The 14,453-nt window shown below is 31.5% G+C and overlaps 3 long non-coding RNA genes across 5 annotated transcripts; 2 read left to right on the forward strand and 1 right to left on the reverse strand.

Moving 5' to 3' along the window:
* Window positions 1-1,853: 1,853 nt before the first annotated feature.
* LOC148284090 (uncharacterized) lies at window positions 1,854-13,238 on the forward strand. Of its 2 annotated transcripts, XR_015825412.1 has the most exons (4): window positions 1,854-2,392; window positions 9,460-10,164; window positions 11,533-11,653; window positions 12,680-13,238. It is a non-coding gene; the product is annotated as an uncharacterized LOC148284090 (long non-coding RNA). The 2 variants fall into 2 exon arrangements; XR_015825413.1 differs by lacking the exon at window positions 1,854-2,392 and having other exon boundaries at window positions 9,501-10,164; window positions 11,533-11,674.
* On the forward strand, window positions 2,815-6,511 carry LOC148284091 (uncharacterized). The gene is made up of 2 exons (XR_015825414.1): window positions 2,815-3,575; window positions 3,996-6,511. It is a non-coding gene; the product is annotated as an uncharacterized LOC148284091 (long non-coding RNA).
* LOC148284092 (uncharacterized) lies at window positions 6,058-9,429 on the reverse strand. 2 transcript variants are annotated; one of them, XR_015825416.1, is made up of 3 exons: window positions 8,704-9,179; window positions 8,124-8,244; window positions 6,058-7,097 (listed from the first exon to the last, which is right to left on the reverse strand). It is a non-coding gene; the product is annotated as an uncharacterized LOC148284092 (long non-coding RNA). The 2 variants fall into 2 exon arrangements; XR_015825415.1 differs by having other exon boundaries at window positions 8,124-9,429.
* Window positions 13,239-14,453: the final 1,215 nt, after the last annotated feature.

Genomic DNA, 14,453 nt, shown 5'->3' on the forward strand with positions numbered 1-14,453 from the left:
AAGTCATACGAAAAAAAGCATTTTTAACATACGATGTTTTACTTATTGGTACATGAAACAGGTGGTACCGTCTACAAATCCTGGCTGGCACATGTATTGTTATTAAACCAAGCAGCTCTGTACAGTCAACTATCCCTGTCATAATTTTGTAAAGCAGTAGTTGGTCCGCACACACTCTGCGGTATTGTAGAGAAATGATTCCACGGAAGGTGGAGGCAGTGAGAGTTGATACATAAAAAATACCGGTTTTGTATTTAAGGTACTTGATGAATTTGTTTTGAATATTTTCTATTATGTTATATTTCTAGTTTTGTTTCAGAACTGGTCAACAAATCAATAAACAACACTTTTTACTTCTCGTATGTGTTATACAGTATAAAATAAATTATTTGAACGTGTACCCTTATGTAAACAAAAATGAACGCAATGTAAAATAATAAATTATGTACAGTGATTTTTTTATTATTTTTAACAACCAGCTAATCGGTTTTTTGTAAAGTTAGCTGATAGTAACTAATTTATTGATGAAAACAAAACGAGTGGAGAAAATATAAACACGGGGTGGTATTCTGAACCACTCTCGTGGGCCTCTCTACCACGTTAAAATCATTTTGGTATTCTGAACGAATCTCGTAATAGGTATCGTTAAAACCACACATGCGCACAGCATACAAATAAACTAACCTTGTAAATCTGGCAAACGTCAAACATGCGACCCACGAGATGTTTTGTTTTTAAAAATGTATGTTTATTTTTTATTGTGAGCTACTAAATTGGCAATTAAATATATTGCGTCATCTGTAAAAACTCAAAAGACGCCATTATACAAATTACGACTAATCCATTTGTGCTCATAAATTGGAGGTTCCAAATAAATACCAAAGAAATTATAAGAACGGAAGAAATCCAAAAAATGATATTCACACGAGCTCTTTATACGTCCCCAAAATATTCATGAAAAAAAAACGCATTTTAATTACCACCATTAAAGGTGAATGCGTTTAAATAATATTTATCTGAACCTTTACTAAGTATCTATCTATTCAGAAATTCTATTCTATTTAGAAAATATTATTGTATTTAGTAAAGGTTCGGATAAATATTATTTAAACGCATTCACCTTTAATGGTGGTAATTAAAATGCGTTTTTTTTTTCAGAAATGACTAAAAGCAGATTATTATAAGTGTTTTATTGTTTGAGAAATCGTAACAAAGTTATGCATTGGAAAGTTATATTGTTTCAGATGGAGTATTTTTTTGTATCGCCACGCTATTTTTCGATATAGACAACGGTCGAATTTATGATGAATGATGAAAAAACCTGTTTATTTTAGTGGAAAAAAGTTTTCGTCATGAATATTTTAGAAACGTATTTATAGCTGGTAGTAAATTCTTTAAATCATAGAATAAGAACATGTTTTCAGGACAGAATTAAGTTACTTTATTTTGTTTTGAACTTTAAATTCGATTAGGTTTAATTTAAATTACATTATCATGACGAGGAATTAAAATAGGGAAAACACACGACGAATTAACTTTCTGTCTCACATACTCGGTATAGCACGAAGAAAACGCGATCTTTTCTCAAGTTGCCGATTGCCGGATGTTTCCGTTTCCTCTCAGTTAGCGGAGAGATGGTTCCATCTATTCATACTATGGTGGAACTTGATTTTATAGCCTACGAGATTATCAATTTTATCTTAATTTTCTCAGTCATCTTGCCATCTCAATAACAGACTACCTCATATTTTACAAGTGCTAGCTTTCCCCGTTATAGTGGGTATGTAGGGGAACCCGGGGTGGAATGGGGTACCGGAGCGGAACGGGAAAGGGGCAGGAGATTCACTACGTACGACAATATTCAATTCACTGGGCTGCGCTATATGGGATGGTTGCTGTCAGTGTCGGAGTGCGTTTAGTTTGAAATTCATTGAATGTTGGAGAAAAAGCTCGAAAGTTCTAATATTTACTCTGTTACACCAAGGTGAATATCTATACACCGTTGTTTATTTAAAAATTTACATTACATGTTCATTTAAACCTACTTTTGACTGACTAAAAAGTCTAGTGATAACTCAAACCCAACATTTATATCGGCCATAACTCCCGTGTTTAAAAAAACGCTACTGTCGGGGCACAATGGGTGGGGCGCAATGAGGTGGTACCCCATTCCACTCCCGAGAATATTTGAAAGGTATTCTTTTTCTAACAAATATTATAAATGCGAAAGTGAGTTTCTTTCTTTGTTGGTTATGTTTTTATACCTCTTACGTCACCTTTTCAACGGCAGATGGTGCAAACACATGTAAGAAAAACCAGCTGGCACTCCTAGTCTGCGGATGCTATGTATCAAGCCGTTGATGCAGTCATAAGTTGAAAAATAGGATACCTGGCGGCGTCTAATCGGCACGAAGTGCTATCATCAACACTTGAGAGGTCTGTTCGGAAAAGACGGGAAAATGCAGAAGCTCTTGTTAATAAAAAGTCAAGAACGTTCCGCCACCGTTTTTACAGGCAAGCACGAGTTGGAACTTGTAAACTACCTAAAAGATATGCAAAAACAACTCTTAGGAATGACAATTAACAAATTTCCTCAACTGGCTTACTAGCTAGCAGAAAATAATAATTAAAGTCATAATTTCAACAGAACTTTGGAAATGGCAGGAGAAGACTGGATAAAAGGCTCTTTGAAGCGTCACCATGATTTAAGTCTAACAATACCAGAAGCAACACCAGGAGCTCAATCACAGATGGTTATCGACATGCTAAAAAACGTGCTAAGTATTTGAGCGATCATCACGAACAATCATGAACACGCTGAAGTTATCGCGGTCGCGTTGCAAAACGAAATTCAACTTCGGTCAGTTCAAGAGGATTGGTTGAATCTCGCACACGCCTTCTTTCAATTTTTCTCGAGTGCCGTATTGCATTTAGCCGGCGGTCGGCAAGCCAAATGTTAAGAAAAGCAGTCGCCATAGTAATTGTTTGTAACTTGAAAACGAAATAACAAACCGGCACGAGATTACACGCGTGTTGACTTTTTTGATTTGACGTTTGACCACGGACTACGGATACGGAACGGCTATGGCGTTTTGCAACGCGACCGCGATAACTTCAGCGTGTTCATGATTGTTCGTGGTGATCGCTCAAATACTTAGCACGTTTTTTAGCATGTCGATAGCCATCTGTGATTGAGCTCCTGGGGTGGTATTCTGAACCACTCTCGTGGGCCTCTCTACCTCGTTAAAATCATTTTGGTATCCTGAACAAATCTCGTAATAGGTATCGTTAAAACCACGCATGCGCACAGCACACAAATAAACTAACCTTGTAAATCTGGCAAACGTCAAACATGCGACCCGCGAGATGTTTCGTTTTTAAAAATGTATGTTTATTTTTTATTGTGAGCTACTAAATTGGCAATTAAATATATTGCGTCATCTGTAAAAACTCAAAAGACGCCATTATACAAATTACGACAAATCCATTTGTGCTCATAAATTGGAGGTTCGTAAGTTTTTTTTAATTTGTCTGGACATTTTTAGTCTTTGTCAAAAATAACGGAGTTAATACAGGTAAGTACTCGTAATTAATACATTGAATCAATTAAAACACGTCATATACTGTCAAAATATTAGTCAGATCGATTTGAGGTCTTTTTTCCTCGATCCAGATCTGGCACAGTTTGAGTATGTCAGTCGGTGTTGATTATATTTTAACACTAAATTCGTTTCTAATTTATATTAATTATTAATTTATATATATACATACATTATCGTACGAAACTCGGGATACACATTTAATGCATCTTAATCATGCTATAAAGGTTCCTAAAGATTGCCATATTGAAGCTAATTGAATGACAAGACGATGCATTGATTGATTATTTAGTATTCCCAAAGACATACGGTCGGCCGTCGGCTTTTGTACTTTCTACTTTCTACTTTTGCGTAATTCACTATTTCACACATTTAAATAAATTATGTTTTTTACAGATTTTTATCAATAATGCTAAAATTATTCGCTTGCATGCAGGTGCTCCCTCGGCTAACTAGTGATAACTATGTTAAGATAATATGTTATGAGGAAAATAATGAATCAGGTCATTAAGGAAACTGACAAGGAAGGTGTGCCTACATTAAGACAATTTCAGTAGAATTATAATATATGGAACGCAATAAGCAATATTGGATACTTGTGGGCTGAAATAAAAAATGAAAGGTTCCTGTAAACAATTATGCCCGCAAACGATGGATTTTATGAATTTTGAAGAAACTCTGGAAACTATCACAGATGATATAGTATAGGACTTCAACAATGAAGATGTTAATGAGTTAATTGAATATCACTCACAACCTCTGTCAAATGAATGCTTAATTGCAACAACTGGTAAATGAAATACGCAGTTAATGTAAGGAAGAACAATTACATGCAAGAACAATTTTTGCTCAAATTACAATTGTAGCTGTAAGGTTTAAATATCAAATCAAAATGCATATAAATTTTAAATCCTTATTTTCAGATTTGATGTCACAATCTCTGAATGTGTGAGTACAAAATGAACCTGTGCAAGATCTGTTTGTTTGATCCCATATTGTTGAAATATACTTATTCTTCTGACATTCTCAATTACTAAAAGGTGTCAAACCAAAATATAAAGTAACTAATTATTTTCATTAAGGTTGTGTAAGGTATCTCATCATTTCCCTATCCTCACCGTGTGGCGCATCAAATGCAGCATATTTCATCATCAGTTACATGAAGGTAAGGTGATCAATCTTACACTTCAGGTGCTATTCCAGGGACTGAAACATTGCAGTGAACCTCAAGAATAAATATTTTCTGTTGATCCTGCCAGGAATCGAACTTGAGACCACAAGCACGGTCGGCGAACGCTCCGACTACTACCTTACAAGGCAGACATATCTCTACCCAATTTCCTTTTCCAGAATTTACATAAGAGTTGCAGTAAAGCCGAAAACGCTCGTCCAGGGCTCTGCTTTCATTTTTCAAACAGGTCTGTTTCCTTTGTCAGTTTGGACACGGACAAAGGGTATGCAATATTATGTTTCCCAGAATTTGAGTTCATTGTTGGTTGCCATAAAGGAATAATAGAGCATAATATATTTAATCAATTTATTCTAAATTTGTTGCAACAGAGAGGGAAAACATTTTTGAGAAAGGAATATGGAAGTATGGGCATTTACAGGGCTTATGACCTGTCATTGGCTGGTTTAAGCGGCCACTTTACTTATTGTGTTTAAACATCCAAATTTCCTCAACTCTTCCATCTGTTGACTTTTGTGAAGTAAAAGAGCTGAAACCTTTATCATGTGGGTGAGATTCATCCATCCAGCAACAAATTTAGATTGGAATAACTCCCTAGGTAGGAAATCCAGTCAGTCCGCAAAATTTGGACATACTTAATACATTGTTGAATTAACTAACTGGTAAAAGAAGAAGTATGAGAATTGGAAAATTGTTTTTTTAGGTGTTGCCTAGTAGGTGATTTCAGCCGGATGATATGAATGACAGGTCATAAGCTCTGTAAATGCCTAGACTTCCATATTCCCTTCTCAAAAATATTTTCCCTCTCTGTTGCAACAAATTGAATTTTATTAAATTATTTCTCCCTAGGGAGGAAATCCAGCCAGTCCGCAAGTATTTGGACGTACTCATAACATTGTTTTATTTATTTTCACTATGGTACCATATCCATAAAGTCTGTATTATTTTTTTTTTAAATGTTATGTTGAATATGCATATTAACATTTAAGATTGTTTTTATTTTATTTTTTATGGCTTACAAATAATGAACAATACAATAAATTGGTATAATATCACAATTTGTTATGTTTAGAAATTTTTCATGAATTAAATGTGAATACAACATGCACAAATAATTAATAAAGTTAAAAAAAAAACTTTTTTTTAATCGACTAAATTTAATTTTTGTAACTTTTTATAATTTTTATGTGTATTTAACATTTTATTTGGACTTTAATATTGTTATTTTAATTTCACTAGATTTTTTCCCCTATGCTTATTATTATGGCATAACACGGCAACAGCCTAAAAAAAATCAGTACATTAATATGTAAACTGTGAATCAATTGAGTTAAATCGGGTTGTGGTCCTATGACTATCGTCATGGACTCACGGCTCAAAGGTCCGTGGTTAGAATCCCATTCCATCCCAACTTGATTCCTATTTTCTAATAGAGAGTTATTTACAACTCGTCGAAAATGGCCCTCAAAATTAAATGTTTAAGTAAATCATAAGAACACAAATCTCTTTTAAAAAAATATATAGTGAATTTTTATACCGTAGAATAAATAAATGCAGGTAATCATCATCATCATTTCAATTCCGCACCTAATTGCATAGGGCACTGCATTGGTACACCAATCGCAGCGTATCTTGATCTTTTTGTTACTTAAAGAAAAAATGATCAATCGTACGCTTGGGGTGCCAGTCAAGGGACTATGAAATATTGTACTGTAAAATCACCTTTTAAAATAAATATTTCATGTCTACCATGTCAGGAACTGAACCTGAGACCTCTTGCATGATAAGCAAACGCGTTGAGAGGATGTGAGAATACATTTTCTTGTAACAAAAGGTAATATAAATAAAAATAATTTCAAATGTACTGTTTTCGTAAAACTAACTAACTAAAACTAAAGTAAATACAATTCTTGGCCAGAGCCCTTATTTCTCCCGGTGAAAGTGATCACATTAAGGTTCCTTATATTTAGAATATGTGTTTAAATATTTATGTGTGAGATATGACTATATTTTAATTACGTGTGAAAAGGAAACTAAAACACCAAAATATTTTTTCAATAACAGTACTTGCACTGTAGTTTATAAGTTTTTAGGTATAAAATAATAAAAAAAAACTACAAAAAACTAACTAGAATTTAGCTAATGCTCTACATTTGTGAGAAAAGGTTTGAGTGTTTGATGAAGTTGTTGTAGACTCATTTCTGTAGTCCGCTTTTCTGCTCTGCCACATATTTACTCCCATTTTCTCAGATGATCATAAAGGTGTTAAAAATTGACACCAAATTGCAACATTCGATATTTCCTCTTTGCTAAAAATAAAAAAACAAAAAATTATATAATTTACAATACATTTTTAATTACATTTATTACAAAATAACATACTAAAATAAGCACTTAAAATGGTAAAATATATCTTATTTAGGTTAGTTGGAAGTTATTCATCAGGTATTGCAATAAACCTGCCAATATACATATTTTTGTATATTGTACTAAAGTTCATCGGTACACGCAAAAATCAAACACCTTAATTATTCCGCATATTGTTAAACCTTTTAAAAAGAAAACTTTGAAGGCTATATTTTGTGATTTATATGTTTTATTTCTCAGAGCAAATTATTATGCAGTAAAGGTAATATTTTTAAAGTTGTCTGTAGGTATTGTGATTATGATATTGCAATTCAAATATGTGTAAGCTGATTAATTCTAAATATTCAAAATGATATAAGCGATGTCATATGTAATGGTACAACTTTGTATTTTCCAAATTTCCTTTTGTTAGGACATGCCAACGTGAGCTGTAGAGAAAATATTTAATATAATATGAATTTTAAACTAATACAAGATATTTTAATAGTACTTACTTTATTTTTTAAAAATTCTTTTGTACTTTGGCTCTTAATCTGTTTGGTAATAAAAAAACATTTGAAAAAATAACAAATTGGGTATTATTTAAAGCAAATCTAATAAATATTTTAATATGGAAATAAATGATGATTGATATTTAAATATACAAATGTATAATAACTGTGTAGGTAGTGATATTTCATTGTTTTTACAACATCTTTAATACCCAGACTGGTATCTTAACTATAAAAATATATATATTACAATTTATATAATAATAACTGAAGTATTGTACCCTTTTTTATTTAGATTTATCTTTATAATAAAGATATCAGTCATAAAGGTGTAGCGACGAATCTTGCTACTGATTATTTCAGATTTGTGAATTTAAGTACCACTTATCTTTCATTTTTTAGTAAATTACAATTTAAAATGAGAATTTTCAAGAGTGCAAAAAAAACTTGAATTACTTAATAAACAACGTGTCCCACCTCCAAGCAGATGACGAATATATCCTATAGTTTGATATCCATATATTCCATTACAGCATAAATTTAAATAGCCAATCGATATCGTCCCTTCGAAGGATCCGCTTTCCTGGTTTAATATAATCTGAAAAAATACACTTATAAAGGTTAAATTATTTACAGATGTTCTAAAAGAGAATGAAATTTTTTTTAGAAGATAATATCATTAAAAGTCTAGACATTTATAGAGCTTACTATTTACTACTATTATTATTAATATTGATATAATATTTGTTTTAGTACAAAGGTATATTTAAACACCACTATTCATAACATAAATTATATTATATTACAATAACCTTAATAATATTGTATCCTTTTTATAACACATGCTGTGAGCTATTATAAAGGTGATGGGTTTAGCAAAATTAAATATCTTATGTGTATGCATGTCCAATTGTCTTTCATTGTTTCTTAATAAACATTTGTAATTTTTCACGTCTCTGAGGGAGTTTGTCGTTACAAGATTCTCTTACTTTTTTAAAATATTATTTTCTGGATATTATGTATACCTGTGTTATTTTTATAAATAACCTAATTTTACCTTTTTATTTTCATTATTTCTATATGTGTGAATTAAGATGTTCTATATGAATAAATCAAATTGAAATACCACCACTAAACCACTAATAATAGCCAAGAATTCCTGGCTGCGGCAGCCATTAGAACGCGTTTGACGTGCACTGCAGCCAGAACGAGACAAAGCAAATGTATGTGACTGCCTCAGTCTCCACGCACTTGTCGTAGCAGCCAGAAGTATTTTATGAAACGAATTTGCAATGACTTTCGATACAGAAGATCCATAAAATAATTTTGAAATGAACCCTTTCAAGTAAAGGATGAATTCAATATCTTCTTTTTGGTTTGCGTTTCTTACGAGATAAAATGTAAACAAAAACATCTTCCACATCCATTTTATTTGGACTGGCCGTCAGGCTGGCTGCTTTAACTGGCTGCGCAAAATTTTGACTGCGGCAGCCAGGCTGCCTAGTGGGCGGGAAGCCTAATTATCAAAAAAATAAATAAATGGGAACATAAAAGCTGTTAATATATTACTTGCGATTTTAACCAAACAAAAATACCGCTGAAACGATATGTATTTACATACATAATAATTATTTACATTACGAATATCAACAATTAAAACTAACAGTTCGCAGTGGCGGTATTGCAGTACCACTGCGGATATGGTAATACTTCAAAAGTTGAAAAAATCAGCACACATGCATGAGATTTTGTATGACTGCAAACGCATGTGTGTTGTATATCCTTTGACCGTCCCGGGGAAAACGGCTTGCAGCAGTGGTATTCTGATCACTCTCGACACCCACGAGATGATCTCGACTTTCGGACGAGAATATAACGTGGTGTAATTTAGGGATTTTTATTTTTTGAACGCGGTTAAACTTGGTATTCTATATGGCAATTCTGATGATTACATGTCAAATTACGTAAATGAATTCGAACACATAAAACCAAAAATAATGATTCTCAATAGAAACATTATTGTGACCTTAAGAATGACCCAAAATACTTAATTATGTTGAATTTACCAAACCTCAATCGTTATTTCTCGTTATTTAGACGGTTTTATAATTGACGTTTCATGGTTCGATATCTACCCGCAAGAGCGTGAGTGGCGAAAATGAGAAAAAATACTCGTGCGCATGCGTCACTGACGAGATGAATATACCTATTACAAAATATAACGCTTTTGCTATCCTGATGAAAATTTATAACGTTTGCCATGTGGGGTATTTATTTTTTCTACACGCCAAACTGTACTTTTTATATTGCAACAATGCAAAACATAAACAAACATACAGTGACAGTTCAACTACTTTTGTAAATGATAAGTATGCCCCGGATCTACATGTCCTTAGGGATTTTGTTTATTTTTATAGAACCTCTGTGAAATACCTACTGTACTCTATAGAAACTTGCATACGAACCACAGCGTCCCTAAATGTACATCTTGCGCGACAACAGGAATCATCATTTGAAGGTATGTTTATCTAATTCGGTATTTTAATCAAACTTATATATTGTGTACGGTTTAAACCTACCTTACGAGTTTTTTCTCAAGTTGTTAATCATTATAATATTTATAAATTGTAAAAGGTTAAGAATAAGCTAGTGTTAGTAAAAAATAAACAAACCACCAAGCCGTTTTCCCCGGGACGGTCAAAGGATATACAACACACATGCGTTTGCAGTCATACAAAATCTCATGCATGTGTGCTGATTTTTTCAACTTTTGAAGTATTACCATATCCGCAGTGGTACTGCAATACCGCCACTGCGAACTGTTAGTTTTAATTGTTGATATTCGTAATGTAAATAATTATTATGTATGTAAATACATATCGTTTCAGCGGTATTTTTGTTTGGTTAAAATCGCAAGTAATATATTAACAGCTTTTATGTTCCCATTTATTTATTTTTTTGATAATTAGGCTTCCCGCCCACTAGGCAGCCTGGCTGCCGCAGTCAAAATTTTGCGCAGCCAGTTAAAGCAGCCAGCCTGACGGCCAGTCCAAATAAAATGGATGTGGAAGATGTTTTTGTTTACATTTTATCTCGTAAGAAACGCAAACCAAAAAGAAGATATTGAATTCATCCTTTACTTGAAAGGGTTCATTTCAAAATTATTTTATGGATCTTCTGTATCGAAAGTCATTGCAAATTCGTTTCATAAAATACTTCTGGCTGCTACGACAAGTGCGTGGAGACTGAGGCAGTCACATACATTTGCTTTGTCTCGTTCTGGCTGCAGTGCACGTCAAACGCGTTCTAATGGCTGCCGCAGCCAGGAATTCTTGGCTATTATTAGTGGTTTAGTGGTGGTATTTCAATTTGATTTATTCATATAGAACATCTTAATTCACACATATAGAAATAATGAAAATAAAAAGGTAAAATTAGGTTATTTATAAAAATAACACAGGTATACATAATATCCAGAAAATAATATTTAAAAAAGTAAGAGAATCTTGTAACGACAAACTCCCTCAGAGACGTGAAAAATTACAAATGTTTATTAAGAAACAATGAAAGACAATTGGACATGCATACACATAAGATATTTAATTTTGCTAAACCCATCACCTTTATAATAGCTCACAGCATGTGTTATAAAAAGGATACAATATTATTAAGGTTATTGTAATATAATATAATTTATGTTATGAATAGTGGTGTTTAAATATACCTTTGTACTAAAACAAATATTATATCAATATTAATAATAATAGTAGTAAATAGTAAGCTCTATAAATGTCTAGACTTTTAATGATATTATCTTCTAAAAAAAATTTCATTCTCTTTTAGAACATCTGTAAATAATTTAACCTTTATAAGTGTATTTTTTCAGATTATATTAAACCAGGAAAGCGGATCCTTCGAAGGGACGATATCGATTGGCTATTTAAATTTATGCTGTAATGGAATATATGGATATCAAACTATAGGATATATTCGTCATCTGCTTGGAGGTGGGACACGTTGTTTATTAAGTAATTCAAGTTTTTTTTGCACTCTTGAAAATTCTCATTTTAAATTGTAATTTACTAAAAAATGAAAGATAAGTGGTACTTAAATTCACAAATCTGAAATAATCAGTAGCAAGATTCGTCGCTACACCTTTATGACTGATATCTTTATTATAAAGATAAATCTAAATAAAAAAGGGTACAATACTTCAGTTATTATTATATAAATTGTAATATATATATTTTTATAGTTAAGATACCAGTCTGGGTATTAAAGATGTTGTAAAAACAATGAAATATCACTACCTACACAGTTATTATACATTTGTATATTTAAATATCAATCATCATTTATTTCCATATTAAAATATTTATTAGATTTGCTTTAAATAATACCCAATTTGTTATTTTTTCAAATGTTTTTTTATTACCAAACAGATTAAGAGCCAAAGTACAAAAGAATTTTTAAAAAATAAAGTAAGTACTATTAAAATATCTTGTATTAGTTTAAAATTCATATTATATTAAATATTTTCTCTACAGCTCACGTTGGCATGTCCTAACAAAAGGAAATTTGGAAAATACAAAGTTGTACCATTACATATGACATCGCTTATATCATTTTGAATATTTAGAATTAATCAGCTTACACATATTTGAATTGCAATATCATAATCACAATACCTACAGACAACTTTAAAAATATTACCTTTACTGCATAATAATTTGCTCTGAGAAATAAAACATATAAATCACAAAATATAGCCTTCAAAGTTTTCTTTTTAAAAGGTTTAACAATATGCGGAATAATTAAGGTGTTTGATTTTTGCGTGTACCGATGAACTTTAGTACAATATACAAAAATATGTATATTGGCAGGTTTATTGCAATACCTGATGAATAACTTCCAACTAACCTAAATAAGATATATTTTACCATTTTAAGTGCTTATTTTAGTATGTTATTTTGTAATAAATGTAATTAAAAATGTATTGTAAATTATATAATTTTTTGTTTTTTTATTTTTAGCAAAGAGGAAATATCGAATGTTGCAATTTGGTGTCAATTTTTAACACCTTTATGATCATCTGAGAAAATGGGAGTAAATATGTGGCAGAGCAGAAAAGCGGACTACAGAAATGAGTCTACAACAACTTCATCAAACACTCAAACCTTTTCTCACAAATGTAGAGCATTAGCTAAATTCTAGTTAGTTTTTTGTAGTTTTTTTTTATTATTTTATACCTAAAAACTTATAAACTACAGTGCAAGTACTGTTATTGAAAAAATATTTTGGTGTTTTAGTTTCCTTTTCACACGTAATTAAAATATAGTCATATCTCACACATAAATATTTAAACACATATTCTAAATATAAGGAACCTTAATGTGATCACTTTCACCGGGAGAAATAAGGGCTCTGGCCAAGAATTGTATTTACTTTAGTTTTAGTTAGTTAGTTTTACGAAAACAGTACATTTGAAATTATTTTTATTTATATTACCTTTTGTTACAAGAAAATGTATTCTCACATCCTCTCAACGCGTTTGCTTATCATGCAAGAGGTCTCAGGTTCAGTTCCTGACATGGTAGACATGAAATATTTATTTTAAAAGGTGATTTTACAGTACAATATTTCATAGTCCCTTGACTGGCACCCCAAGCGTACGATTGATCATTTTTTCTTTAAGTAACAAAAAGATCAAGATACGCTGCGATTGGTGTACCAATGCAGTGCCCTATGCAATTAGGTGCGGAATTGAAATTGATGATGATGATTACCTGCATTTATTTATTCTACGGTATAAAAATTCACTATATATTTTTTTAAAAGAGATTTGTGTTCTTATGATTTACTTAAACATTTAATTTTGAGGGCCATTTTCGACGAGTTGTAAATAACTCTCTATTAGAAAATAGGAATCAAGTTGGGATGGAATGGGATTCTAACCACGGACCTTTGAGCCGTGAGTCCATGACGATAGTCATAGGACCACAACCCGATTTAACTCAATTGATTCACAGTTTACATATTAATGTACTGATTTTTTTTAGGCTGTTGCCGTGTTATGCCATAATAATAAGCATAGGGGAAAAAATCTAGTGAAATTAAAATAACAATATTAAAGTCCAAATAAAATGTTAAATACACATAAAAATTATAAAAAGTTACAAAAATTAAATTTAGTCGATTAAAAAAAAGTTTTTTTTTTAACTTTATTAATTATTTGTGCATGTTGTATTCACATTTAATTCATGAAAAATTTCTAAACATAACAAATTGTGATATTATACCAATTTATTGTATTGTTCATTATTTGTAAGCCATAAAAAATAAAATAAAAACAATCTTAAATGTTAATATGCATATTCAACATAACATTTAAAAAAAAAATAATACAGACTTTATGGATATGGTACCATAGTGAAAATAAATAAAACAATGTTATGAGTACGTCCAAATACTTGCGGACTGGCTGGATTTCCTCCCTAGGGAGAAATAATTTAATAAAATTCAATTTGTTGCAACAGAGAGGGAAAATATTTTTGAGAAGGGAATATGGAAGTCTAGGCATTTACAGAGCTTATGACCTGTCATTCATATCATCCGGCTGAAATCACCTACTAGGCAACACCTAAAAAAACAATTTTCCAATTCTTATACTTCTTCTTTTACCAGTTAGTTAATTCAACAATGTATTAAGTATGTCCAAATTTTGCGGACTGACTGGATTTCCTACCTAGGGAGTTATTCCAATCTAAATTTGTTGCTGGATGGATGAATCTCACCCACATGATAAAA

Source organism: Micrasema longulum, unplaced genomic scaffold (assembly GCF_059751315.1).
Source record: "Micrasema longulum isolate JH-2025_06_02 unplaced genomic scaffold, ASM5975131v1 h1tg000158l, whole genome shotgun sequence".
Classification (NCBI taxonomy): Eukaryota; Metazoa; Arthropoda; class Insecta; order Trichoptera; family Brachycentridae; genus Micrasema; species Micrasema longulum.